Source organism: Malus domestica, chromosome 16, assembly GCF_042453785.1.
Source record: "Malus domestica chromosome 16, GDT2T_hap1".
Classification (NCBI taxonomy): domain Eukaryota; kingdom Viridiplantae; phylum Streptophyta; class Magnoliopsida; order Rosales; family Rosaceae; genus Malus; species Malus domestica.
Genome location: NC_091676.1, coordinates 38834997 through 38846212, shown reverse-complemented (window position 1 = coordinate 38846212; position 11216 = coordinate 38834997). Strand labels below are relative to the sequence as shown.

Below are 11216 nucleotides of genomic sequence, written 5' to 3'. Positions count from 1 at the left end.
CTGGAGAAATGATCCATCAACTTTAACTAGAGCAATGATCCTTCGACTTTAACCGTTGTAGCAATGGTATTTTCAACATAACTCATTTTGATAAAATTCTGATAAAGTTGACGAAAATGGTCACAGTTATACGTTTGGATGAGTTGTGTGATCTGAATTGTAGCAATGGTTCTTCCAACATAACTTATTTTGATAAAATTCTAACGAAGTTGATCAAAAAAATCATAGCTACTCACTTTTATTAATTGACTTTGGTTAAGGGACCATTGTTACAATTTACTCTTATTAAAATTATAATGTGGATGTCATGAAAGCAAAATGAACAAGAACGCGAAAAATAAGATAAGTTACACAAAAATATCTCAATTATTCGTCGAACCATAATGTCATACCCTATCGTTTAAATATTGGAATGTTATACAATAATTTATGAATTCATTGCAATGTTAAAGTTACGTTTAATTTTATATTAAATTGATAGTTAAGTGATGACACAACAGATGCGGACCCCATATTTTTATTGACGCGGAAGGCAAATTTGTGGACAAGTAGATTAAAAATAAATTAAAAAATATTTTAATTATTTAATAATGTAAATGACCAGAAAATAAAATTTTTAATTGTCGGCACTTGGCAGGGGGCCATTTTCATAATAACCTTTGTTTGGGTTAAAACTGAACTTTAGGCCCAAAGGTGGAGTCGGCCCAACAGAAGGTCCGGATGAAACCTAGGGAGCAGGAAAAGGGCCACTTGCTTACCTACCCAAGGACCAAGTGGTGTAGACTGATCAGACTGCACAGCCCATAAAGTACTTTATGGTGGCATTACATGTAATAAAGCTGATGAGTCATCACCCTTAGACCGCATTCGGGCAAAGCTGTCGCTACAGGAGCCAAACTGAGTTGTCTATAAAAGGAGGAAGAGAAGACAGGATTAAGGACACTCAAACAAACAAGCAAAAGCACAAACTCTGCTCAAAAAGCCAGATTTGCCTTTCAAAACGAAGCTGTAGTCAGCCCAAGCCTTCATCCCCCTCGGGATAATCTTTTCTCCTAAACATTGTAATAGCTCTGCTACCTTGTTCTAACTTGTTGTAGTATCGATTCACCCTTTTGTATTCTCCTTTCCCTTCTCCACATCTAAGCTTTCAGACCTTTGACAGAACCACAAAGACAGGGACCTGCAAGACGATCAGCCTTAATTGATAAGGTTTAATCTTGCCCGACCTGCTTTGCTCTGTCTTTGTCTTCTCTTTCTTTAAAGTCTAGCAATATGTTGTATATTTTTAGTTATATGCAAGTTGTTTCTAGCAAAATCACGATGACAAAGCTTTCTCAATACTTGGATCCGATTTAAATATATCTTCAATGCTTAAATCAGATCTAAGTCCTAAGCCCGCAGGCTATGAATCTGATTAGTTTAAAAGTCCTTGGCCTCAAGGCATAAAAAAGAACTTTATGTGGACTTAACTCATCCACGACAATCCTTGATAAACGAGAAGTCCAAAGTTACTTGGGGCGCAAGTAATCGACCTACCTTCTAGTTTTCTTTCTATTATATCATGATTATCATAGAACGCTTAAGCATAGGATGGACTCTAATGGGAAGCCTCAAGGCCTACACCTAAGGCCTCACAAAGGCATCCATTTGGATTCATCCCATTCAACGATCTCAAGAGTCTAAGTAAAGAATGAACTCTGATGGGAAGCCTCAAGGCCTACACCTAAGGCCCCACAAAGGCACCCATTTGGGTTCGTTCTATTCCTTGGATTCGGGTAATCAGAAATATAATAGTTAGAAAACTCCTACAATCACGAGAATAAATATGATGCGTTCGAGCACTGGTTTAGTTATTGATGGGAAGCCTCAAGGCCTACAGTTAAGGCCCCACAAAGGCACCTATTATAACTAACACGGTTTCTTGGATACATACATATATACAATGAAAGAACGACAACCATTTTACATCTGGCATGCTAAAAATGGCAGTGGCACGCCTGAGCACCTAAATGTTAACCTTGATTGTGAGCCTCAAGGCCTATACCTAAGGCCCCACAAAGGCACCTCTCAAAGTTAACGCTGTCCTTCTCTTTCAGCCTTGCCCGAAGAGTCTTGCCCGACGAGACTTGCCCGACAACGCCCAGAAACGAAGCAGAAGCCCGACAGCAGCCCTCAACCGGCGCCAACCTCCAGGGGAGCTGTGTGCTCGTCGGCCAAGAAACATCCCCAACGGAAATTCCTGCCACGAACATAGTTTTGGCACGCCCGGTGGGATTTCTAATCAGAAGATAGAGAAACAGATATGCCAGAAGACTTGCAGACCACGTTATTTCAAATGTTGCAACGCTTGGAGAAAGCCTCCACGGGCTCTAGAAGTGATATTGATGTGGTTCCTCCCAAAGGAAAAAGATGTAAAAACAACCAGCCAGACGGGATGGACGTAATCAACCCTGCATTTCCCTTTTCGGAGGCCCCTATAAAATATGCTCAATATGACATGGGCGGAGAAAGGAAAAGGGAAGATTACAAGGGAAGAAGAAGAAAGACTGGCCAAAAAACCTACAGAGAGAATAGACAAACTACCCGAGTATCCAAAGGCTGCCATAATCAAGGGGATGGTTATGTGCAGTAAGTGCCAGTGTGAGTGTGAGCTCGAGATTCCTTCGGCTGGAGTCCTCATTGATCACGAGTTAATCAGGAGGAAGGAAGAAGATGCAAGAAGAGAAGCTCGCGAGAAGAATAAGCAACCAACAAGGAAGGACACCTCCCGAAGTGTTTTTCAACGCTTAGGAGGTGATTCCCAACCCAAGGCTTTGTCAGAAGTGTTTCGAAACCATGAAGCTTCTGACGAGGCAGAAAAAATGGAGGCCACAATCCAAAGAGGTGCAGATCATCCTCAGAATGGCCAGATGAGGAGGGAAGTCAAGAGAACTGATGGGATAGCTAATCCCGACAGAAAAGGGAATCCTGCCCACCTCGGGCGAAAATGGTATGTAGTCGGGAAGAACGGACAGCCTACCAAACCAATGGGAGCCTCTATGATCAGAAGGGTTCAAAGGTAGCACAAGGCCTACATGAATTCCTTAAAGACCCCCACTACCTCTGAAACCTCAAAAACTCAAAAGTTGGAAAAAACAACATCTGGAGGTAGTAGCCAGCTCCGTTGGCGAAATAAGAAGGAGGTAGAGAAAGCCAACAGCAAAGCAGAGGAGATGGGGGATCATGTGCCGCCGAACCAACATTCGGGGAAGTATAGGATCTTGAGAAGAGCCCAAGAAGATCTGATCATGGTACCAACTCCTGGATGGAAGCCGGAGCCTATTCGCATGGGAACTGTTGTGAAACCACTTTCTCTGCCATTGGTGGATCCCTTCGGTGAAGTTCCAAAACAAACGTTGTACGAGGGCATGGATCAACCACAACAGGAGGGGATACCAGAACCTCTGCTTCCAGCCGATGCGATGGCCTGGTTAGATGAGTTCATGGACCAAATTGGCAGCAAGAAGGAGGATGTACTTGAGCCCAGTAATTTCCACATCAACATGGCGTATACATTATCCGCCATGTTTGGTGCCAGACCTGATCAACCTGCTACTATGGAGGGTGATTACTTAACAACAGAGTCAATGATGGCACAAATCAATGTAGATATAGCAGAAGAAGAAGACTCGGGCAGGGCTGAGCCCTCAGAAGCATCCAAAGGTGGTCCTCTAAGGATTTACACAGATGAGATGGTGCTCAGCCGCCCGAGTATTTCATTGGCCAACCATCTGAAGCCTATATATGTTTCAGCTCACCTAGAGGGTGTGCCCTTCAAAAGAATTTTGATTGATGGAGGAGCAGCTGTTAACGTGTTACCGGCCAAGCAGATGAGAAAGATGGGGAGAGGTACGGAAGATCTTGTTCCCACGGACCTTACGGTATCTAGCTTCTCAGGTGCTGTCACTAAGACTCACGGGATATTACCTTTGGAGGTGGACTTGGGATCCAAAAAGATAATGCTGGCATTCTTTGTGGTGGACTGCACCTCCACTTACAGAGCCTTGCTCGGAAGAGATTTGATCCATCAAAGTTTAGCTATACCTTCCACTCTTCATCAACAAGTGGCTATATATCATGAGGCGGGTGTTGAATGACCAGGCTTTTGGGAAATAGTAGAGGCCGAAACACGGCCGTTCCTCCCCTCAGCCAATGTTGCGGAAGCAAGTTTCTACAATCCCAACGTAGGAATCTTGAGACGTTCAGGAGCTGATAAGAGCGGCCGCCCTACCAAGGTGACGGCCCAAAAGCTTTTGGAACAAGGAATGCTCCTTACTAAGGAGGAGTGGGATAGACCCTGTCTCATACCAAATCCCCTACACCATCAATGACTGAACAAAAGAAGAAAGATCAGGTCATGGCAGTCAGATCCCTGATTAAAAGACTGTTGGTATATAGGAAGGGAAGAAGACAAGAGAAGGAGCAGGAGGAGCAAGAATGGCAGGAAGAAGCTTCGACCAGCCAGCATGGAAATGAAGAGGAATCTTGCAGTAAAGAACTGGATAAGGCCATTCAAATGGCCGAGTGCATATATGACCTAGATGGGCCAGATGACTTGCCCGAGAGCCCAGAGTTGGTCGAATTTTTATGTGCAGAACCTGATAAGCCATCACCCAAAGTTCAGGATCCTTTGGAAGTTATTGATCTAGGCACAGAGGAGGATCCAAGACCAATACAGATCAGTGGCTTATTAGGGGCCGAGGATCGGGCTAGGATTATTTGTCTTTTGCAAGAATTCAAAGACTGTTTTGCTTGGCATTATACCGAGATGTCAGGGTTAGATCCAACCTTGGTGGAACATAGAATGCCCATCAAGGAAGGATATAAACCGGTCAAGTAAGCACCACGGAGGATGTCAAAGGAAATAGAAGAAAAGGTCAAAGAAGAGATTGAAAGGCTAGTGAAAGCTGGCTTTATCAGACCGGCCAAATATGTGGAGTGGTTGGCCAACATCGTACCCGTTTTAAAAGCTGTAACAAAAGCAGTACGATGTTGTGTTGATTACAGAAATATTAATGGCGCTACACCAAAAGATGAGTACCCCATGCCTATGTCTGATTTATCCATAGATGCAGTAGCAAAGCATAAAGTTTTATCTTTTATGGATGGAAATGCCGGATATAACCAGATAAAGATGGCTCCAAATGACATTCATAAAACAGCTTTTAGGTGCCCTGGTCATGTGGGGGTATATGAGTATCTGGTCATGCCATTCGGGCTCAAGAATGCTGGCGCAACATATCAAAGGGCAATGAATGCCATTTTTCATGATCTAATTGGCCAGAGCATTGAGGTATATATCGACGACATCGTGGTGAAATCTAAAACAGAAGAACATCATCTAGTAGATCTCAGGCAAGCATTGATAAGGATGCGGATCCACAAATTGAAGATGAATCCAAAGAAGTGCGCATTTGGAGTAAGAGCGGGCAACTTCTTAGGATTCTTGGTGCATCAGAGAGGTGTGGAAGTGGACAAGAACAAATCTTGGGCAATATTGGAGTCACCTCCACCCACCAACAAAGTGCAGCTTCAAAGGCTACTAGGCAAGATCAACTTCTTGAGGAGATTCATTGCCAATTTAGCGGGCAAAATCCAGCCGCTGACTCCTTTACTAAGATTGAAAGATAAAGAGAATTTCGAGTCGGGGCCGACCCACCAACAGGCACTTGACAGCATCAAGGCCTACCTAACTTCTCCACCAGTGCTGGTACCACCTCAAAGGGGAAAGCCCTTGAAGCTGTATATTTCTGCTTCGGAAAAATCAATTGGGAGTTTGTTAGCTCAAAATAATGAAGGTGGAAAGGAGCAGGCCGTATACTACCTCATCAGAATTTTAACCGAGGTAGAAACAAGATATTCTCCGGTGGAGAGATTGTGTTTGGCTCTATATTTTACTGCCAACAAACTAAGACATTATATGTTACCTTGTCACGTACACATCATTGCCAAAACATATGTGATAAAGTACATGTTGTCGAAGCCTATGCTAGCAGGAAGGATTGGGAAGTGGATTCTAGCACTGTTAGAATTCAGCTTTCAGTATGTACCTCAACGGGCAGTCAAAGGCCAGGCAATTGCTGATTTCTTGACCGAGCATCAGGAACCTCAAAGTGAGGTAATCAATATCCCAGGAAGTTTGGAGGTTACTAGCGTTTGGATCCCACCAAGAAGTGATGTTTCGGGCAAAGAAGATTGGATCCAGCAAGAGATAAGAAGAGTAACAGGCCTCTGGATTACTCCTTGGAAGCTGTATTTCGATGGATCCCACACCCAGAAGGCTGCAGGGGCTGGGATTGTGATTATAAATCCTCAGGGGGTTTATCATTATTACTCATTCCTGCTCGATTACCAGGAGAATACTAATAATCGGGCAGAGTATGAGGCATTGATTATTGGTCTAGAAATCCTGTTGGATTTGGGGGCAGCAGAAGTAGAAGTCTTTGGTGATTCAGAGTTGGTAATAAACCAGCTAAATGGCGAGTTCAAGTGCAGACATATCACTATGGCGGGGTACTATATGGCAGCAACACAATTGTTAAGTTTCTGGGAATCTGAGATATCGGTCAATCATATTCCTAGGAGATCTAACTTGGCAGCCAATGAAATGGCGCAACTAGCCTCAGGACTGCCAATACAGGAGAGGAAGTATGGAATAGATGTCAAGATTCAAACAAGAAACCTTCCTTCCATCTTAGATCGGGGATTTAGTTTGGATGTAATGGTTCTAGAAGCCAAGATGGAAGATTGGAGGGCACCCATCATTCATCATTTAAAGGATCCCTCTTCACCTACAAGTAAGAAGAATAGGCAGCAGGCAACCAAATATGTCTTATGGGCGAAGAACCTGCTAAGAAAAACCCCAGATGGATTACTGCTAAAATGCTTAGGTCAGGAAGAATCCATGAGAGTGATGGCCGAAGTACATGAGGGAATATGTGGAGCACATCAAGCAGGGACAAAGATGAGATGGCTACTCAGAAGGTACGGTTATTTCTGGCCCGACATGGAAAAAGACTGCAAGTCTTATGCCCACGGTTGTGAAGAATGTCAGAGGCATGGACCTCTCCAACACATGCCTTCAGTACCTTTAAATCCCGTGGTCAAGCCTTGGCCGTTCCGAGGATGGGCGATGGACTTCATCGGGCAAATTTATCCAGCTTCCAGTAAAGGGCATACTTTTATAATTGTAGCAACGGATTACTTCACCAAGTGGGTAGAAGCATCAGCAGTAAAATCCATAACTTCCACCGTAGTCAAGGATTTTATCGAGACCAAGATCCTTCACAGATATGGGGTGCCCGAGACTATAGTGACAGACCGTGGGCCATCTTTTATTTCAAAATAAGTCGAGGAGTTTGCAAACAAGTACAAGATAAAGATGATCCAATCCAGTCCGTACTACCCTCAGTCAAATGGGCAGGCCGAAGCTAGCAACAAGATCTTGGTCAACATTATTAAAAGAATGGTGATAGATAGTCCAGAAAAGTGGCATGAGATGTTGGGGAACACGTTGTGGGCATACAGGACTTCCAAAAGAACAGGGACAGGTACGACTCCTTTTGCCTTGACGTTCGGGCAAGATGCAGTGCTCCCCATGGAGATCAACGTTAGTTCCGTAAGAATTCAAAACCAATTTGGGTTACATAGTGCAGAATATATCGAAGCCATGTGTCAAGGTATTGAAGACCTGGATGCAGCCCGAATTGAAGCCTTGAACCAGATTCAAGAAGGAAAGAGAGCTGTTGCCCGAGCTTATAACAAGAAGGTGAAGGTAAAGTCTTTCAAAGAGGGAGATTTAGTATGGAAAACAGTCCTCCCGCTGGGAGCTCAGCTTCGGAGTTTTGGAAAGTGGAGCCCGACATGGGAAGGTCCTTTCATTATTAGTTGAGTCTTGAATAAAGGAGGATACTACCTAGCGGACCTCGAAGGAAATGGGCAGAAACATCCCATTAATGTTAGATTCTTAAAGAAATATTGTCCTACATTATGGGATGTCAGGGATTGTTACATTGAAGAGGGGGCAGAGTGAAGCGAGCTTCGGGAATCTCATATGCAGTGTTTTGTGTTCATCAAACATTCAAAGAAGGCAGAAAGACAGAAATTGCTAAAATAGTATTTGTTTCATGTCGAAAAATTGATGAAATTTACAGAGTTCCAATCCTATGTATTACATTTGATTCTCTCTGAGTATGGTGGTGTCTTCAGCTAATTGCCCGACGTCTTCATGGATGGAACCCAATCGGGTGATCGGGTTGTGCGGCCAACATGGGCCTGGTAGAGGATCCTCCGACGAGGCTGTCACCATATGTGATGGTGAAGCCCAACTTATCACCGCAACTTGCGGGAAGGCAAACCACCAGGAGGAAGCCACCCGACCAGGGGTGTTGGAGATAGAGGGGCGGTCGACCAAGGGTGTTGGAGATAGCAATCATCAGGTGAAACCTCATTTTCTCACGAAAGGGGAGTTTTAGGAAACTCCACTCAAAACCTAAGGAACCCATTTCTCAGTTGCTAAGAGGAAACAAGAACGCTCAAAAGGGATGGAAGTTGAAGGCCAGAGCCAAAGGGAAGTTGGTAGTTTGATTGGAGAAGTCCCGAGCTAAATTTTATAGGGCTCAAGGGACAGTTCAAGGGTCGTGAGAAGAGCAAGGGGCACCGGAAGCACCAATTCCCAAAGACGGATATGCATGCATGCGGGTATTCAATCAATGTCGACGCTTGGGATTCCAACCTTCACATTAATTGAAGGGGGCACTGTTTGGGTTAAAACTGAACTTTAGGCCCAAAGGTGGAGTCGGCCCAACAGAAGGTCCGGATGAAACCTAGGGAGCAGGAAAAGGGCCATTTGCTTACCTACCCAAGGACCAAGTGGTGTAGACTGATCAGACTGCACAGCCCATAAAGTACTTTATGGTGGCATTACATGTAATAAAGCTGATGAGTCATCACCCTTAGACCGCATTCGGGCAAAGCTGTCGCTATAGGAGCCAAACCGAGTTGTCTATAAAAGGAGGAAGAGAAGACAGGATTAAGGACACTCAAACAAACAAACAAAAGCACAAACTCTGCTCAAAAAGCCAGATTTGCCTTTCAAAACGAAGCTGTAGTCAGCCCAAGCCTTCATCCCCCTCGGGATAATCTTTTCTCCTAAACGTTGTAATAGCTCTGCTACCTTGTTCTAACTTGTTGTAGTATCGATTCACCCTTTTGTATTCTCCTTTCCCCTCTCCACCTCTAAGCTTTCAGACCTTTGACAGAACCACAAAGACAGGGACCTGCAAGACGATCAGCCTTAATTGATAAGGTATAATCTTGCCCGACCTGCTTTGCTCTGTCTTTGTCTTCTCTTTCTTTAAAGTCTAGCAATATGTTGTATATTTTTAGTTATATGCAAGTTGTTTCTAGCAAAATCATGATGACAAAGCTTTCTCAATACTTGGATCCGATTTAAATATATCTTCAATGCTTAAATCAGATCTAAGTCCTAAGCCCGCAGGCTATGAATCTGATTAGTTTAAAAGTCCTTGGCCTCAAGGCATAAAAAAGAACTTTATGTGGACTTAACCCATCCACGACAATCCTTGATAAACGAGAAGTCCGAAGTTACTTGGGGCGCAAATAATCGACCTACCTTCTAGTTTTCTTTCTATTATATCATGATTATCATAGAACGCTTAAGCATGGGATGGACTCTAATGGGAAGCCTCAAGGCCTACACCTAAGGCCTCACAAAGGCATCCATTTGGATTCATCCCATTCAGCGATCTCAAGAGTTTAAGTAAAGAATGAACTCTGATGGGAAGCCTCAAGGCCTACACCTAAGGCCCCACAAAGGCACCCATTTGGGTTCGTTCTATTCCTTGGATTCGGGTAATCAGAAATATAATAGTTAGAAAACTTCTACAATCACGAGAATAAATATGATGCGTTCGAGCACTGGTTTAGTTATTGATGGGAAGCCTCAAGGCCTATAGTTAAGGCCCCACAAAGGCACCTATTATAACTAACACGGTTTCTTGGATACATACATATATACAATGAAAGAACGACAACCATTTTACATATGGCATGCTAAAAATGGCAGTGGCACGCCTGAGCACCTAAATGTTAACCTTGATTGTGAGCCTCAAGGCCTATACCTAAGGCCCCACAAAGGCACCTCTCAAAGTTAACGCTGTCCTTCTCTTTCAGCCTTGCCTAAAGAGCCTTGCCCGAAGAGTCTTGCCCGACGAGACCTGCCCGACGAGACTTGCCCGACAACGCCCAGAAACGAAGCAGAAGCCCGATAGCAGCCCTTAACCGGCACCAACCTCCAGGGGAGCTGTGTGCTCGTCGGCCAGGAAACATCCCCAACGGAAATTCCTGCCACGAACAACCTTCATCTTCATACCAATGCCCTGAAGGCTCCCAGACCCCATCCCCGCCGCCACCGCCTCCCTTTGCTCCTAGTCCTGCAATTTAACGTTCTTTAGAACCTCCTCTAATTCCGTGCTAAAAAACTCTGCTCGCCGTCCCCCTCCTCCTCCTCGCCCCCCGACGGATCCGAATTCTGATTTTTAAAATCTAAACCCAGTGGTGGCGCCGAGGCTAGGCCGCTTATCATCGTTTTGTTGCTATGGATTGTCGTCAACCTCCTGGGTAGAGACGAAACTGACGGGCTTGGTGAGGTCGACCTTTCGGTCTTCCCTGCGTTTTTTTGGAGTCGTCGTTGTCATCGTCGTCGTCGGAATCGGCAGTGAACTTAGTCCCTGACTTGTCGGGACAACTCAGCCCCTGACTCGGCCGAACCAGGCGGAAGAGCCGTTCGAGGAGTCATATACGATATGAATGGGGATAAAGGTAGGCCTGGCATTTTGGACCCAACCCGTTAATCCGATCCGACCCAATCCGTTAATATTTGTATTTGGATGGATGCTTAACGGGTCGGGTCGCTAACGGGTGAACCCGTTAACAACCCGTTAAATAACGGGTCACTTTGATCAACCCGTTAGACCCGTTAGGACCCATTAACACCTGTTAGCACCCGTTAGTTGATGATATTTTAGTAATTTTAGTAAAGTCTTAATAATAAAAAATAAACTTTATGCAAAAAAATAATAATAATAATTGTTAACGGGTGAAACGGGTGATCCGTTAGCTTAACGAGTCGGGTTCAGGTGACCCGTTAGCTTAAC

General features: G+C 44.4%; 1 long non-coding RNA gene across 1 annotated transcript; it reads right to left on the bottom strand.

Moving 5' to 3' along the window:
* Positions 1–486: 486 nt before the first annotated feature.
* Positions 487–10887, bottom strand: LOC139192791 (uncharacterized). Its single transcript, XR_011577158.1, has 2 exons — positions 10419–10887; positions 487–657 (listed from the first exon to the last, which is right to left on the bottom strand). It is a non-coding gene; the product is annotated as an uncharacterized lncRNA (long non-coding RNA).
* Between the last annotated feature and the right edge of the window lie 329 nt (positions 10888–11216).